The following is a 17,385-nucleotide window of genomic DNA, read 5'->3' on the forward strand; positions in this document are numbered from 1 at the left end:
AATGGCGGCTGGCAAACAACATTATGGCGCATTACCGCCACCAGCTGGTGTGATGTGGGAGCTAGAATGTCTACCTATTTACAATAAATAAATACATTTCTCATATTAATTAATTTATTTTAAATAATGAAATAGTAATCAATAGGATTAATCCTCTGAGTTCTTCTGTAAAATGATTATTAGATCAAACTGTACTTTTATCTTTTTAAGGATTAGAATTTCTGGCGATATAATATGACATGCTTTACTATTTCATCTTCCCCCTAGAGCTCACATCTTCCTGTATGTTTGCCTATTTTGAACTATGGACTGTTTAGGTCTTGATTTTATTGTTTCCTCTCTTCTTCACCTTTGTGTAGGCTACATCTCATTTCTCTTTTTGAATTCTGAAAAACCTCTGTCCTTTCCTCTCTTCCTCACGTTGCTTTTGCCACCTTTCCTTTAGTCTCTGTTTGATAACACTTACACGTGATGTGTTATGCTGGAGCTAACTGTCATATCAATGCAGTTATTTTTTTGTGGCCTTCTTTTGCAACATTATGTGCCTTTCATTTTCTTTGACACCAATATGCGATACTATCCCTACTGTAAGACTCATCATTTGAATTCTGCATATTGTCTGTTGTATCTCCGTCTTTTGTCTGAATGACATAAACTAAGTGATGAGCTCATATCTGAACAAATGATTACTCTCAATGGTCGTGTCCGTTTTCTTTCTCCCCCTCAAACGTTATCTGCAACAATACAACATTACAAAGTCTCATTTGAAGATATAAACTTGAAATCTTCCACACGTCATAAAAGACTCAAAACAAATTAAGAACAAAATCAAGATGGCAATACTATATTTACAATAAATGGAATATAGATGCATATATACATTAAAAATTTAGGAAAAAAAAACAAAAAATACATGTACACGGTGAAAATAAATGTATTTAAGGCAATATACCATGATATCTTCTTGGCAATTCACACAATAAACCCATATGGTGGCAGAGATAACCCAATAAATACATAAAACACAACACACCCTCCATCTTGCTCAAAATACCAGATACTGTGACATTGTTTGAGACTTGTGGATCTGTTGCTATTTGTAAAGAAGAAAAATAAGTCTATAATTTATTTCTAAACCAAGTAAATGAGATATTCTGATTTCCCATAAATTTACATGAGTGAATTTGATATTTAACCAAAATGTGTTATCCCTGAATGCAAATGTGACAGGCGGCATGGCCAGACAGTCAGGCGGACGTTAGGTCAGTTGGGGGCACAAATATATAATATAATAATGTTAAAAGCTCCCCTGTTTCTTCAATTTCCTTTTTTTTAAATCCCAGTTTACACAAATAGAAACTTTTAAAATCACACACTCCAAACAGTGATCTGAGAGACAAAAAATACAATTTTAAAATCAATTTTCTGTTGCCTGAATTTCATTTTCTGTATGGAAAATTTAACTGATAAGCATCTAGTTAGCTGTTTGTATTGTGTTGTAAAATGAAGCCTCCTTTAGAAATCAGTTTGGTTTCTTAGCACGAGTTATTCAGAGCTACTGAGCATCACAAATCTCAAAAAGCTTATCACTCTAAAACCTAAAAGGGGAATTTCCCTCACATATTTGATGAAGATGACCTCTGACAGTCATTTTAACCAGCCAATACAACACAAAGGGACCGCAGAGACAAGGTTTCCAAAGTAAGACCAATTAAATATGTCTCAAAACAAAGTTGGTACCCATAAAAATCATGTGAAAGCTACAGTACAGCCAAACAAAAGAGACAGCGTGTAATGTAAGAACTACTTGTTGGGGGGAGGGTCGCTGTCTACCAAGCCCAGGAAATTTAGGGAAAGACCCACTCTGCTTCAAAGAGGGTGATAAAGTTACATGCAAACACAGACACACAAAACCAAAGATAAGCACAAGGTGCAAACACAGCACACGCTGGCTACTGGCGAGCTCGGCCCCGGCTTGAACAGGCCCCAACCCTTACTTCCTGGGTCAGGCTCTGGTCAAGAACACAGAAAAAGAACATTAGGATCGGCAAACAGAGGTTGGCACATATTAAGAAAACACCCTTTTAAAAACCATCACAGGTACAGAAACAGGCATTCACCTCTTTGTCCTCAATCACCAACCCACCAGTGTGCAATTCTCACCACAGGAATGAGAGGCAGGGTCTTTGCAGCCTGAGGGATTTGCATGGTTTATGTATAGCTAGAGGAGCATCGATGAGCTGGTGCCTTTTGGAATCTGGTCAGGCTCACTTAAGGTGGACTGACAGTTAAGACGGGCCAGCCAACCCTACAACATTTATGTCACATGTATGATCAACCGAGGGAATTTAAGTCCAAGCAACTGCAACTTCAGGACTCTTTGCCTCAATTATCTTCAGCACTGACATGTCCATATTTTGTCCAGCAGATGGCAGCAAAGGCTCTGCAAATGATCTTGGAGCTTACTAAAATGTCCCCAGTCTTTTTATGACACCATAAAATGTAACAGTGGTAGTAAAAATCATTTTGGCAGCATCCAGGTGACATGGGCATTTTGTCATTACTACATCTTTTTTTTTTTTTTATTACTGTTATAGGTCTGTGATACTATACTGGGTCACACCAAGGAACACCTCTCATTCACAGTGCCACCTTTCTGCAGGGGGGGGACAAGTTATAGCAGGAAAAGATTGATTGAGTAACACCTTGAAGGTCTACCTCGCTCAATGAAAGTAGGCTGAAGCCTGTTTTCAGAGACTGTCACTCTCCTAAAGATCCTCATCTCCACACCCATGACCTTGGCAGAAGCAGACAGGTGCTTTTCAACTTAAAGAAAGAATTAAAGCACTGTGACCCAGGAGCAGCTGAACGCACTGGCCCTACTGAGATGATTGACTTTAGCGAGGGACTCATTGAGAAATATGCAAGCCAGTGTTCAAAGTGTGCTGCTGATTAGTGTTTATGTAACATTACAGTGTGTTGCGCTGGTTTTATATGTTTTTGGGGTTTTTTTGCTGAGCTATGAAGTGCTGTCTCAGGTTGTTTGCCATCTCCAATGTCATTTCCAAGAATTTGGCAGCACATCCAATCAGTCTAGAGGGACAGTCAAGGACCTAAGTCTAGGACCTCTACATCTGGCTTCTTAACGTGTAAGGTCGTGTGAGACCAGCCACTGAGATAAGCTACCCTGAGATGGTTTTTGACAGTTGGTATAAGTTGTGCAAACCAACTGTTGCATCAACTTGTCTGCGTGGCTGGTGTCAGACGATCGTGCAGGTGATGAAGCTGGATGTGGACGTCCTGAGCTGGCGTGGTCGCACATGGTCTGCATTTGCGAGGTGGGTTAAACGACACACTGAATTCACAGGCAGCTCTGGTGGATATTCCCCAGAACTTGCAACATCTGTGGTGTTGTGTTATCTAACCCCACAGTTTAGAGTTGGCTTTTACTGTGACCATCCCAAGACACACCTGTGTGCTAATGATGCTGTTTATGCCCCAGCTGTCAAGTGGATGGATTATCTTGCAAATGAAGAAGTGCTCTCTGACACGGCAAAGGGGCGTCGGTTGTGAGCAAAAACAAAACTAAGCCGTTTACAGAAAAAGGAACTTGTTAGATCCTTTATTTCAACTCGTAAAAATGGTAGCAAAAACAAAAGTGTTGTATTTATTAATTGAAATGTATTGTATTGAATTGAATTGAATCTAATTTAATTTAATTCAATTTAACTTAATTTAATTGAATTATATTCAAATCAATTTAATTTAATTCAATTCAATTCAATTTAATTTAATTTAATTTTAATTTACCTTATATGGACGATGCAATTTTACGTACGTAGTTCCAGTACAGAGTATGGGACTGATGTGTTGCACAGAGACTTTGTACCTATTGCTAATTTTCAACTCCCTAGTTGGGCTTTTAAATGTAGACCTAAAATGTTATTTAAAAAAAATGTACAGTTTTAAACATCATACAACCACAACACATATACTAAAGTACAGATTCCACAATACACCAAAACACTTCTACTCATATGCCTTCAAAGTATGAGCACATTTAGCTCAGAGTGGGTACAGCTCTAGTTTGCTTGTAGCCAGCACCTGACCTGTGCTGTGAAGGATTTTAAATCTGCAATTCATATTCTTGTCCAGTGTAGCAGACAAACTGTACACTGACGGACAGCTAGCCCGAGACTCCACCACTACATGTTGGCAATTTTGCACAGATAAAAACTTTAAAATAACATCTGAGACTAAAATAGGGGACATATGTGGACATAGTGAACATTGTTTAAACTCACATGCATATTCTTAACGCATTAACTTTCTCCTTTTCTCTATCCCACTTCTCTGTCTTTGTCACACACACACTGACACACACGCCGTGACCACCACAACTCTCCATGGGAGAGTTCTGTCATGCTCTGTAGATTGGGTGTCCCAGGGTGATTAACTATTGATATGGAGCTCAGGTGACACACCTGATATCTTGGGGGGTGGGGGGGTGGGGAGAAAGGAAGGGAGGGGGCAGGGAGATAGAGAGAAGACGGAGGAGGAGGGGAAAGAGAGAGTGAAACAGAGAGAAATCGTGTACATGGGCAAAGTGGGAAACAGACACACGGTGAGGGAGAGTAAAGGCAGGAGCAGCGCACAGACAAACGGCGAGTAAGCAGCGGTCGCATACTCCAAATCTACATACAGGCCCGTCTTGGATTGGAGGGCCGAGTGGATGCTCGGGCCCGCTAGCCAATAGCAGAGTGGCATATTGTGATGACTCAGGGCATAGCTGAGGAAATGGGATGCTGAGGGCAGTGAATGTATCGAAAGAGATGAACAGCGTGTGTGTGTGCGTGTGTGAGGGGCTGGTGCTTAAACAAATGGATCACTGTTGGAGAAGAAACATCCATTTGTCTTTAACTACACACATCACGGCTCCGCTCTCCGACTCCCATCCCCCCAAATTATGCAAATGTGCATTCCCTTCAGTTGCTTCGGGTGTGCACGTGTGTGTTTACCGTGTCAACAGACCTGCCTCTTTGTGTGACAGTCAAGGCCCTGTGTCAGCACAATTACAATGGACTTCGATTCTTTATCACCGCCCTCTTTTCTGCCTGATAAGCATCTGTCCTCTCATGACTGTTTGCGGGTGGGGAGTTAACCCCCAAGCCCCTACACTGGACCCTCCCTCAGGTGAACTGTGATAGCACAATAAGCTTCATACCTTCAGTTCGGGGTGTGTGTGTGTGTGTGTGTGTTTGTGTGTGTTAAATGAAAATAAATGGGTTGTTGGATGAATCAAGATGGAGCTACCTACAACACAGTGTTCACAGCCATCAGTTGGTGGTGTTTGAACAATTAATGGCATTTTTGTTGACCAAGAAAATACGACACACACACACAGACACACACACACACACAGGAAGGAGTGGTACAGATGGTATAATAATGTGGCTCAGCACAACAGTTTGCTGCAGATAGCTAATTATCTTGCTGATTATAAAGATATATTACAACGCATTTTGCCAATATGGTTTTAGTAGAAGAGAGCGCTGGATTCCAGCAGCAGCAGGAACTTTATCTTGCAGCCCTCCATCATCAATCTTTCAGAAGCACACACACACACACACACACACACACACGTAAGAGGTGAGTGGGTGAAATAGATATATAGCGTTATGTTAGTAAATAGCATAGTGTCTGACATGCCTCAAGGACGTGGAATCATCTTAGCATAATATCAAGTCTGTCGATTTCTTCTAATCTTTTATTACTATGAGCCTTACCTCAGTTTCTGTTGAATGCAAATCTGCTCTTCTGGTTTACTAAGAAGGAAGGGTCATGGGCAGATTATGCAAATATGGCCCCCCAGTACAGGTATGCAAAAGGGCCCACCACCTTTCCTACACTGGAGCGAGACAGACATTGTGATTGTTAAGCCTCTTTTTTTGTTGTTTTTGGTCGTTTTGCATCTAATTTCAGTCTCTTTCTGGTCCGTGACATTTCACAGATGAAGGCTAAGGGGGCCCTGACACATTAGGCCCAGAGACCTGTGCCTAGTAAGCCTGCTCAGCAATCCATCCATGGAGAGGGCATATATTGTGTGTAAGGCACTATTCATAAAAGGCTCATAAGTTGTAACTAGAGGCTTTGCTCATGGTTAACAAATTATTTAGATAGGGCCGCTACAAGCAGCTACAAGCCTTAAAAAAAAAGAATGACCTCCAGGTTGCCAGGTTGTAAAAACATCCCGTGGAATGGCTCAACCATTTGACCTTGAACAACCATGGATGGATTACTGGACCGGCCTATTGGCAAAGGCCCATGCAGGGCCCCAGAGTGTCTGGGGAAGGCCTGTGCTACGAAGCAGGATTTGGAGGTAGCGAGGTAACTTCAGGGTCAACTCTGGGTTTTTCACTACTATGAAGCTGGTTCACTTTTTACTGGGATAAATCACCTGTCAATACCGCAACCTCTGACCAATCAAATCGCTGAAGAAAAAAATATCCATGTGCCAAATTTTAGAGTCTCAGGTAAAAAAAAAAGAGTAGCTTATATATTTTTATAGGTCAGTTGAATCATTTCACTGTTCCAGGACTCGATTTCCACTGGTTTTAAAACAGAGCTTCTAACAAACGCAGAGATCGTTTACACACTAAACACATTATTTTAGCAGTATCTTAATTTATGCAAAGCTCATTTTAGCCTGCAGTGATAGTGTTGCTATTTTACACTGTGATTCACCCGTGTGGTGAGAACTAGGGGAAAAAAGAAAATATTGTATCTGAAAAATAATCCAAACACTCTTGATTGGCTTCTGTTATCATAAATGCAACATTACTGCAAGATAGACCTCATTAGTCATTAACTAGGCTGCTTTCCTGCTCTTTATTTCAGTAGCAGGAACAGTCTGCTGTTACTTTAAAGTCTTTTATGTGACATATTCATCATCATCCAACTAAATAGCAACAAATACTCCATGTCACATACAGCTGACTGATAATATAAGTCGATGGTAAATTTTTGAATAGTATTTTTGAAGTTTCAACATCTTCTGTTAAAAAGAAAATTTGGTACCATTTCATCTCATATCATATGAAGCAGCCCACTTCATTCATGTCGCACATAATTAACACCCCTGCCTCATTTACGTGAAGACACTCGTGGCTGGATAGGAAATCTGAACAGGTGATAACCAGCCTCGTGTTAGCGGTTATCCAGTCAGCCAATGTTTGGGTTAGTCAAGCCAGATAACAGAAAGATATGCTGGATAATTTGAACTGGCTTTATGGTACAGGCGTTAGGATGAGACTCTAAATGACCACAGAGACATAGACAAACACAAAGCAATGCAGAGGAACTGCAAAGAGACGTGATATATCCAGAAAAAGACTCAAAATAACCACAAGGAGACACAAAATGATGACAGGGAGACCCAAAACAACTACAGAAAGACACAAAATAACAACTAAAACGGGCAAAAGAACCACAAAGAGTTACAAAATAACCACAGAGACCCAAAACAACCACAAAGTGAAACAAAATGACTACAAAGGCATACAACATGACTAACAAGACAAAAAACTAATAAAGTGTTTTAAAGGTCCAGCGTGTGACATTTAGTGGTGGCAGATGTTAAATTGCAAAGGGCCCTATCTAGAGCCAATGTTTGGCTTGTTCATTCTGAGTTTCTGTAGAATCATGGCAATCTCTGTAGATGAGGACCAGCTGCCTATGTAGTAGATGTAAACAACTTATTTTAGGTTAACTAAAACGCTACAATTCTTAATTTCCAGTGACACACTAAAGAAAACATACTTATATCATATTCCATTTCTGCCAGTATATCCCCCCCCCCTCAAAATCTTACATGCTGGACCTTTAAGTTATTTATCAAACAAAAATGACAGATATTCTCAGGTTCCTGCCTCTAAAATTTCCTCAGTTTTATAACATTTTTTTATTTACAAACAACTTGATTAATTCATTGTGGAAAAAAAAAACACCCCAGGGGTAGGCAACCTGTGGTTCCGGAGCCACATGTGGCTCTTAAGCCCCTTTCCAGCGGCTCCCTGTGGCTTTGACAAAACAGTTATATGCAAATGACTAACAGTTGTTTATTTATTTATTTTTAACATTTTAATTTTCATTTAAAAATGTTGTAGGGCCCCCAGAAATCTTACATTCTTCGATTGCAAAAATGTGAAGCCTATAGCCTAAAATGTGCATGAAACATGTACTGCCTGGCACCTTTTCCTTGAAAGTTTGCTGAAAATCAATAGCAGTGGTTCGTCTTGAGTTTCCCTCACTGGTTAGCTATCGATGCCAAATCCAAAAAAGCAAAAGTCTTGGACTAAAATGATTAATTAAATAGTGCATGGACGGATTTGTTTGCTTTCAGTACCAGCTCTGCAAAGTTAAAGTACCATATAATCACAAAAAGTGTCCTGCACAGTGGCCACCTTGTGGTTAAAGATAGTATCCCTTTGAAACCTGAAGCGACGTCACTTTTCTTGTGCTGCTTTTAGACACCTTTCAAAAGTATTTAAATCTTTGAACCCTGAGCAAGTTGGTGCAATTTCTTTCAAAGACATGGGGGGAAAAGGCAATGAGCAACTTGGTAAGGAATGCCCCACAAATTGCAGAAACTTAACAGATTTAGAAAATTATTTTAAGAAATAGGGAAAAAAGAAAAAGCTAGGGAAAATTATATTTATAATTTTTAAGCACCTTTTTCCGAGTCAGTTCCTTCCTTTGTTTGTTTTAAACTTCATTTTTTAAGCTAATTTTCTTGTTTTTAATTTTCTCTTGTAGCTAATTTCTTGCATATTTTCGGGTTATTTCTTCTTCATGTTTCTGAAAGAAATCAAGCCAATTTGCTCAGGTTTCAAAGGGTTAATATATGCTCAGTTAAACTATTTGGGTGCATTCCAAATAATCTTTTTACTTTCAGTTTGCACTGCAGCAGCCTTTAAAAAGTACGTACTGTTGCTTGCAGTATGCACACAATTGGGACATACTACTGCCTCATAACATTACGCCCTGAACTTTGACCCTCTGACTTTCATATCTGTTACCCTGGAGATAAAACAAACGCCACTTACCGAGTTCATCAGAGATGGAGATCAACCTGGAGAGCTCTGCTGGTGTTACTTTGCAATGTGTGTCATTTAACTTTAAAGTTATAACTGCACAGATTGTAGATTCTAACATATTAAATTTGTGACAGTGAAATGATTGTTATTTTTATAGTTATGTCCCATTGTTGGTTGTAATATTTATGATTATTTTGTTCACTTAAACAATTAAAGGCATCTGTCAATGAGCTGTTAAGCTGACATCTGTTTGCAGCTCAGTCAATGTGACAAATCGTCCACTGTGCAAAGGATTGTGAGTCAGAATTGTCAGCAAAGCACACTGCAAAATCGCACCTGATGTAGTTGAACATCCTGGTATTTCTGGCATACTGCCTTTGACACACTATGCATTGGGACATACAAAATCTTTTTGGGACATACTATATAGTATGGTAGTATGGGTGTTAGAGTGCCCAGTTTATAAAGGCTAATTTAGACATTCAAACACGTTTTGCGGCTCCACGCAGATTTTTTAAATTATTATTTTGGGTCAAAATGGCTCTTTTGATAATAAAGGTTGCCGACTTCTAACCCATAAATAAAACTGTTTATTGCAGCTGTACAATTTTAAAACCTTTCATAAAACGTGCCTTAAAGTTGCACTCTTTGGTTTCTCTCTGTTGTTTCAAAGCACTGCTGCAGGATTTTTGTACACAATCCTCTGTGTGCCAATGTCACAGTGTGTCTTAGCTGCATTTGTAATCATGTGTGGTTGCAGGTTTTGTATTTTTACGGTTTATTTCTAGTGTATATTGACATTCTTTTGGGCTTTTCTTTGTAGCTATCTTATTTTGTGTTTTATATCGCTTGTTTTAGAGCTGTGCATTTTTATTCTGTATTATTGTTCTATGTTGTCTGTGACTCATGTTGCTTCCTGTCTTCACCAGGGCACTCTTTTATCTTGAGGTTTTATTGGTTGAATAAATAAATAAAAATAATCAAATCCCAATTAATCATTAATTTTGTTTCCAGCTGTTTGCCTCCTTCAAAACCAACCTTTGCTCCAAACATTGGCCCCTAACAGTTGACTGTTCCAACACAGATGGACTCACCTGTAACAGGCAAAGTACCTGCATGGGCCGAAACTCCCCACCCTTATTGTCCTCCAGCCAACCACGGTTTTTTCCCCCCTCTGCCGCTCCCTTCCTCTCCTCCATGCAACCGGGCTGGTCCCGCCTATCACCGCCCCTGTGACACGGACTGGGAGTTTAATGTTGCCTCTGCGCGGAGTCGATACCCGGGGACACATTTTACTTTACAGCCATTTTTTCCTCACTATTTTTTTGTGTTTTACCTCCCCGTCATTTTAAACTGCGACCGAGAAAATCACCCCCCCACCACCTCCACCTCTCCCCGAGCAACATTCAAGCCACAAGGTAAGAAACAGACAGGCGAGCTCCGTGCGTAACGCAACAGGTGCGCTCTGCTCCTCTGACTCAACGAAACTGTTTTAATTGTTTCTCAGCATAGTTACAAAGAGGAGGAGGATATTGTTGTAAAGATTGCAAGTGTGAACTCTGTCGTGTTGTTTGGCTGGTTTTACTGAAAGCTCAGGTGTGGCGAGTCCTCCTGAGACGTAGGTGTATCTGTGCTGCGTTGCGTTCAAGTCCTCTGCGAATCATCTCCAACGAAACACAAATCACTGTGAGCGATTACTTAATTGTCGTTGTGTATTATTTGGTATTATTGTGTATCTGCCGTCGCATCAGACTCATTAAATTCTTAGTTTTATTTTAATATGTCTGCACAGCCTTATTTGAATTATACTTTTGCCCTCACGATTATTAGACTTCAGGTTTCTCTGTCAGTCCCTGGTGAGCTTTTGCACCCATCGCACAAACAGAGATATTTTTAGTTGCAAATTAAGCTACACAAAAGCAAACACTGTCAAATTGTACTGCCATGAAGTTTTACCAGTCCTCAGAATATCAAGAGTTTTATTTATGTATTAAAATTGCACCCAGAAGGTTACATCATCTCAAACCCCTGATGTGCAGTTGGCTAACCTATATGACCTGAAAACTACATGTACACCACACCCCAAAGGCTGTTTGGCTTAAAGGCATTGTTTGTCTTTTACATCCAAAGCCAGGTCACCTGCTTGGCCTGTTGCACCAACCCAAAACAGTCACCTGATGTTTTAAAGAAAAACTACAAGTCACAGGATGCCAGCATCTTGGATGCTGATTGACTGATCTTCTTGCAAAACTCTTAAGTGTTGCCTAAACACTTAAACTGTGTGTGTGTGTGTGTGTGTGTGTCACTACTCGAGGTGTGACTTTACCCACAGCTTATTATAAGGGATAACAGGAAAAACCCATATGGACTGAGATGGGGCTGCCATGCTTAAGAAATAAGGTTGTCAATCCTAATTTCATAAATGTCATCCCAGGGATTACAACTGTGGGCTACATGTATTGTGTAAGGTTATTTTACCACTTTACCTCCACATTTTTGTTTGCAACCAGTCTTCGCATTATGTTAATGTTAATTAGTGGTCACTGCTTTGTCCCAGTCCCCTGCTACATTTGTGTATTTGTGTATAATTGGCGGTAACACAGAGCCTGTCAGACCTGTTCCTATGTGTCAATGATTGTGGTGTCATGGAGGTATGAGGTGAGATGAACTGGGATAGAGAGTGGCAGCAGTGGCATGTTGGAAACATTTTTTAGGGTGAGGAAAGAATGTGGTTGAATGAGACATGAACGTCTGTCCGTTGGTCTGTAGGGTTGCACTGAATACAGCATCGGACTGACAGAGCTAATGTGGGTAATTGGGTTCCTCACGCTGAGGAACTCGATTACCCCAAGGAGGACATTTTGCGATAACTCCATAGCCTATCTGTATGAGGAGTAATCTTCCCTGAGGATCTCTATAAGTAGGCTTTATGTATATCTAATATCCACTTTCTATAAAATGCTGATGAAGCTGAAAGATATGAGGGCCTGCTGGGAGACCTTGTTGCCATTACAAACAGCTCATCATGTGTCTCAGCATGGGAAAGTCAAGTGTTTTTTTTCCCACTTTCATTTTGTTTTCACCAAAATTCAGGCTCTAAAGGCTCTTGACCAAGAGTAACCTATCTTCAGTTTGGTCTGGGCTCCGCAGTTGGTGATAGATTTAAGAGGACAAAGTTGCTAATTTACAAATATGATAATATCCTTAACCTTCTGGTGACTTTGTGCTCATGTGCCTTTTCACACATGCATGCACTGCTTGTTGAAGACATCGAAATGAAGCGTGCTAATACATTTGACAATTTGACAGCCTTTGCCTTAGAACGACAGATTTTATATTCTGGGGTTTGAACCTCGAATCATCTGTCTTTGAACATGTTTTCGATTCGACCAACACGTGGATTTATGGAGTTGAATAACTGATGAACTGTGAGCCTGCAAACTAGTTTAGTCTAGCTATCGTAGTTTGGCTGTATACCAACCTGAAGTGGCTGACCTAACCACACCGGTATCGTGGATTTCGGACTTTAGATTGTCTGACTGAAGAGGGAATGGAGGACATTGAAAGATTGCTGACCTTTATGTCGGAAGAGATAGCAGGTATCTTAGAACAACAACCAGTTGACTTCTTCATCCTCTCATGTTGGACTGAGGGCAGACTGGACGCTACGGTGACTCACTACCTGTGCCTCGTGAGGTATTACAAGACAGGACGTATCGATATCTTACACATTGCACCTCTAATAAGCTGTAGGAACAAGATAATTTAAGTTCCAGATGAGGTGGATTGGTTGTGAGTAAAAGTAAACTTGCCAGAATAGGCTGCCATAAACAGAATTATGGTCACATCATTAGAGACGGTCCAAATCTCAAAAATATGTACATATGAGTGACACCGATTTTTGAAAAAGAAAAAGATTTTATTGTAAATTCATTCAGTGTCTCACATCTTGTGTGTGTGGCTTTAAATCACATGACTTTCTGCATAAAAGCAATCTGTTGGTAAACCATTGTCACAGATTAAATTATGGCTTTAACTTGTCGTAAGAACCTGCATGCCAGATAATATGTCAGGTCCTAGTGCAAAATGCTGGTTACACTTGTCTGGAGCAATGCATGTCTTTGCATTAATGCCTTTTATTATTTGCCAGATATCTCAATGTCTATATTGCGGGGATATGGCAGGGTTGACTATTGGTACTTTCATAAAGTGATGATCAGTAACATGGATGTAATGTGGGTAAACGCAAATAATAGACCACCTAGAACAGTCTGGTAAGTTCAGAAAATTACATCTATTTCTGATTAAAACAACACTTATAGCGATATCCAAAATCAAAGATGACATCACATGTCATAATGTTGATATAACATCAATCTATAGCCCAGCCCTAACATCCAGTTGGCCCACTCAGACTTCCACTTCCTTCTGGCTGTCGCATGATGAAATCTCTAACTGCCCTGAGGTTAGCGTCTTGTTTACATATGAACCGGTGTGTTTTGAGCAGCTGAGGATAAAGTGTCTTCTGCTAAGAGTGACTCCAGGCCAAACCGCAAGTGATTCCAGCGTGTCACTGTAATTTCTAGTTTAAAAATAAATGAAATCAATTCAGATTTTGCTATGTTTGCAGGCAGCTAAAGCTACTGATGATACACCTGCCAGTTAGTCAGTGATCAACAGTCGTCTCCATGGAGATCAGTAGTTCTCTCATAGCCACACACAATGATTTAACTTTGCTTATTATTAAGGGCAGCCCGACTTAATAATCTTTCCATGTTTAAAGAAAGTCATGGCCACGCTATTTATGTACTTATTTATTTTCCTAATTGCCCCCAGGCAGGCTCTGTAGCATACACTGATTTTCTTTTTATTATCAAAGCCTTACTAACTAAGTCTGCAGCCTTTAAGGGATCCCATTTGGATTATTTTACAGCAAACTAACCCAAGCTCAGTTAATCATGCTCCATTTAAAAGACGTGGCCAAAATAAACAGCTCACAATGACTTCTGTTCGACTTAGTATCAGTTCTTGGAAGTCACATCTCCCCTCTCAGCAGGGTGCACTGAACTAATGAACCCCCACTGTGGAAGCAGCAGGGCTGCTGCTCCCGCTGTGCTAAATCAAGAAAATGTTAGTCAAGATTATCATATTAGAGAGTGACAATCACTGTATAATTACCTTCATGTGTCACTCTTAATAGATGAAAATAGCACTATGTGAGAGCTGTAATTGGTTTGATTTTTAATAACAGACATCTGAAAGCTGCAGTACAAGGCAATTAATTTGAGCCGATAGCGGAGATATGTTCGGAGTTTCTAATTATTTACAACGTTTTGTCTGTTGAGGCTTATGCGGTGGTTGGTTTTGCACAGTTTAAGTCATCTCTCACCCATACATGTAAAACAAAACTATCTCTAACTTGTTTTTATTCAGAGCTTGCTGGTAATAATATTTAAGTCCAATCTCACAATTTGATCATATCATCACAATATGACTCTTTGAATGCCAGTGAGCAAATAGTTAATTATTTTTCACACATCTATAATTGTTGAAGAGAAAACAGAGAAAATTTAGTGGATGCAGAGTATTGGGTAAAACTTAAGGAAAGTACAAGTGTATTCTGCAGGTGACTTTTGCTTCTACACAATATATATTTTTTTTAATTAATAGACTCAAGCATAATATAAATCCCACATAATGTATGTAATTTAAATATAATGGGCATGCAGGTAGAGGTATTGATTGCAGATTTCACTCAGCTGTAGGTTCAGACATTTGTTTCACTTGATAATAATGTGGCTTGTGTCACAATATCATATTGATATAGCCTCTATGTACTTACCACAACATATTATGCCTTATACAAAGCTTCCTGGCAAACTTTAAAATGTCTTTCTCTAGTGTTTTCAACTTGTGCCCTATTCATCTCCACTTTGTCGTCACCCTGATCACTCTGTCATTTCGTATCCTTCAATTCTCTTAATCCAGATAATTTCCTCAGCCCTCCCTGTGTGCAGGGTAACCAGACTCCATTGTTAGTAATTTAAGTCATGACGCATCACAGTCCTCAGTAGACAGTGGCTGGTTTCTATAGTTACCATCAACAGTCTGGGCTGAGAAGTGTTTGTAACGATATCCCCAGGATGCTAAACAAAATGGTGGCCACCTTGAGTCCTCTCCCTACCAGGCCCCAGCTGTTTGCGGAGAGAAACTTCATATTGTGGACAAACAGGTGGCTGATACACTATGTAATCCTCTTAAGATACTATCAGGAGATGGTCAGCTGAGACGATATGGGCCGTGCCATTTGAGATAGATTTAATGTAAAGAGATATTATGCTGACGATAAAATGTGATGTAAGAGATATCTTGTGGGGCTGACAGGAGAACCGCTTGTACTGTATCAGTGAACACATTGAACTAGAGGCAGGGTACGCCCCGGACAGGCTGCCAGTCTGACACATACGGCCGCAGAATCACATCCACACCTACAGGCGGTTTACAATTACCTGTTCGCCTAATCTTTAGACTGTGGGATGAAATCCATACAAACACTAGACCATTTCAACTCTCAACAGGGAACACCCAATGGCCCAGGCTGGGTTGAAGCCAAGGACTTTCATTTATTTGGTTAACTAGGTGTAGCGCATTTTACGGCTGATGACACACTATGCCAACGCATGAGTAACAATTGAACAAGATTTGACCTTACAAGCCCCTAGATTCTTTTTGGCCTCATCTGAACTGATAATCTGGGACAGATACTTAAATAACTGTATTCCATCTCAAGTGCTCCAAAAAGAGAAATCTGAAAGGGGGTGGTTGGCTAAATAGGTCAAGAAATTATTAATCTGTTGCCACATTGTCTTGTTTGTAATTTAATATTTGAACTGCTTGTTATGCTACTCAAAGCCCCTCTTTTGGCTGTGGCTTTCACTGCTTTCTTGGCTCCTGTATCTCCAGGTCCAAAGTCACAATCGCTTTCGAAGTGTCATTTAGACATCTTCCTCCAAAGGTTAGCGCATTCCTTAAGGTAATGGAGAGAGGGTTAGTCATTGCAGATTAGGAAAACCTGGCTAACTGATGGCTGTCCATGAAGAGGTTTCCAGTGTTGATGATTAATCCAAATGAGAGGGAGAGTGTAGGCATATAGGGCACAGGCTATGACATGGTGGCATGAGAATGGCTCTTTGTGTTTGTGTTTGTGAATAGAGCGGCCGGAGGTTTAGAATGACGTTGGTGCTACCCACACCATGTCAGTGACGGCTGTGTGCAGAGTGAGGAGGGATGAAGGGGTGGAATCGAAAGAGGGAGGAAGGAGAAAGAAAGGCAAAGTTTGAGTAGGAAAGGTGGAACCACACAGATCGTGAGAAGTTGTATTCTCTAGATACTACATCTCAGTGTGTGTAATAGATCTGAAACTCAGGGTGAAACTTGAGGATGATGATTTATCTACAGGCTGAAGTGTGATGAATATAATGGAAGATATGTTCTCTATGCGAAGTACTTGCATCATAGATGACTGATAAATGCTTGGCCAGAGTAAGGGCCTTGACGCACCAAGCCGACAGTTGGCTGTTTGTCAATTTTGGGCCATTGATGAGTGTCTTTCACCCTATTTTTTGGGGTGTGTTATGAACTGTTGGCACTAGTCAGCCGCAGTTGGCTTTTATTCGGCCAATTTAGCATGTTGAATCAGCAGCGGAGAAGGCATAGCCTATCAGTGACTGAAATCTCTCTGATTGGTGGTTGGTGAGGAAAACAATCAAAGGTAATCAGATCAAAACTAACCTGTTATATGAGACGAGACCGTGTTTTAAGCCACTGAGCTGTCTGGTAGTAAATGGTTCGTAATTGTTTGTATTGTTGTTCATATACGCATGTTAAATATCCTTTGTTCTGTCGAGCACCTTGAATTAGGGGTGGGAATCGCCAGAGGATCCAATCTGGGTGCTGTGTGACGATACGATAATGCCACATAAATATATCGCAATACTATGTTGTATCGATTTTTTTCTCAAACCCCGATCTTGAATCTGTCCTGACGGGCTTTTTCTATTTCCTCACATGCGGGCGCAGAACGTACGTCCTAGATGGCCGTTGGCTGTAGCCTTTGCGGTGTGTTCAGGTGCAACTTTTTGGCCAAGACATAGGCGACGTAGCAACTAGCCTTCTTTGCCACAGTGTCAGTTTGGTGTGTCCAGGTCTTAAGGTGCAAAGAGACAATAAAAGTTTAAGACACACCAGGCAGATCTATAAACTCTTATTTCTTTACCTTCTGAGTCATGGT

At 40.4% G+C, this 17,385-nt stretch overlaps 1 protein-coding gene across 2 annotated transcripts in view; it reads left to right on the forward strand.

The window, feature by feature from the left end:
• The first annotated feature begins 10,309 nt into the window (after positions 1-10,309).
• ugt8 (UDP glycosyltransferase 8) overlaps positions 10,310-17,385 on the forward strand; it is a 30,248-nt gene continuing 23,172 nt past the window's right edge. The window contains exon 1 of one of the 2 annotated variants that reach the window (XM_049572991.1): positions 10,310-10,513. The gene's annotated coding sequence lies outside the window, so the exon portion shown is untranslated. Of the gene's footprint in view, positions 10,514-12,357; positions 12,792-17,385 lie in introns of those variants that run through there. The other variant, XM_049572992.1, reaches the window with a different exon arrangement.

The sequence above is a fragment of the Epinephelus fuscoguttatus genome, linkage group LG3 (assembly GCF_011397635.1).
Source record: "Epinephelus fuscoguttatus linkage group LG3, E.fuscoguttatus.final_Chr_v1".
NCBI classification, from domain to species: Eukaryota; Metazoa; Chordata; class Actinopteri; order Perciformes; family Serranidae; genus Epinephelus; species Epinephelus fuscoguttatus.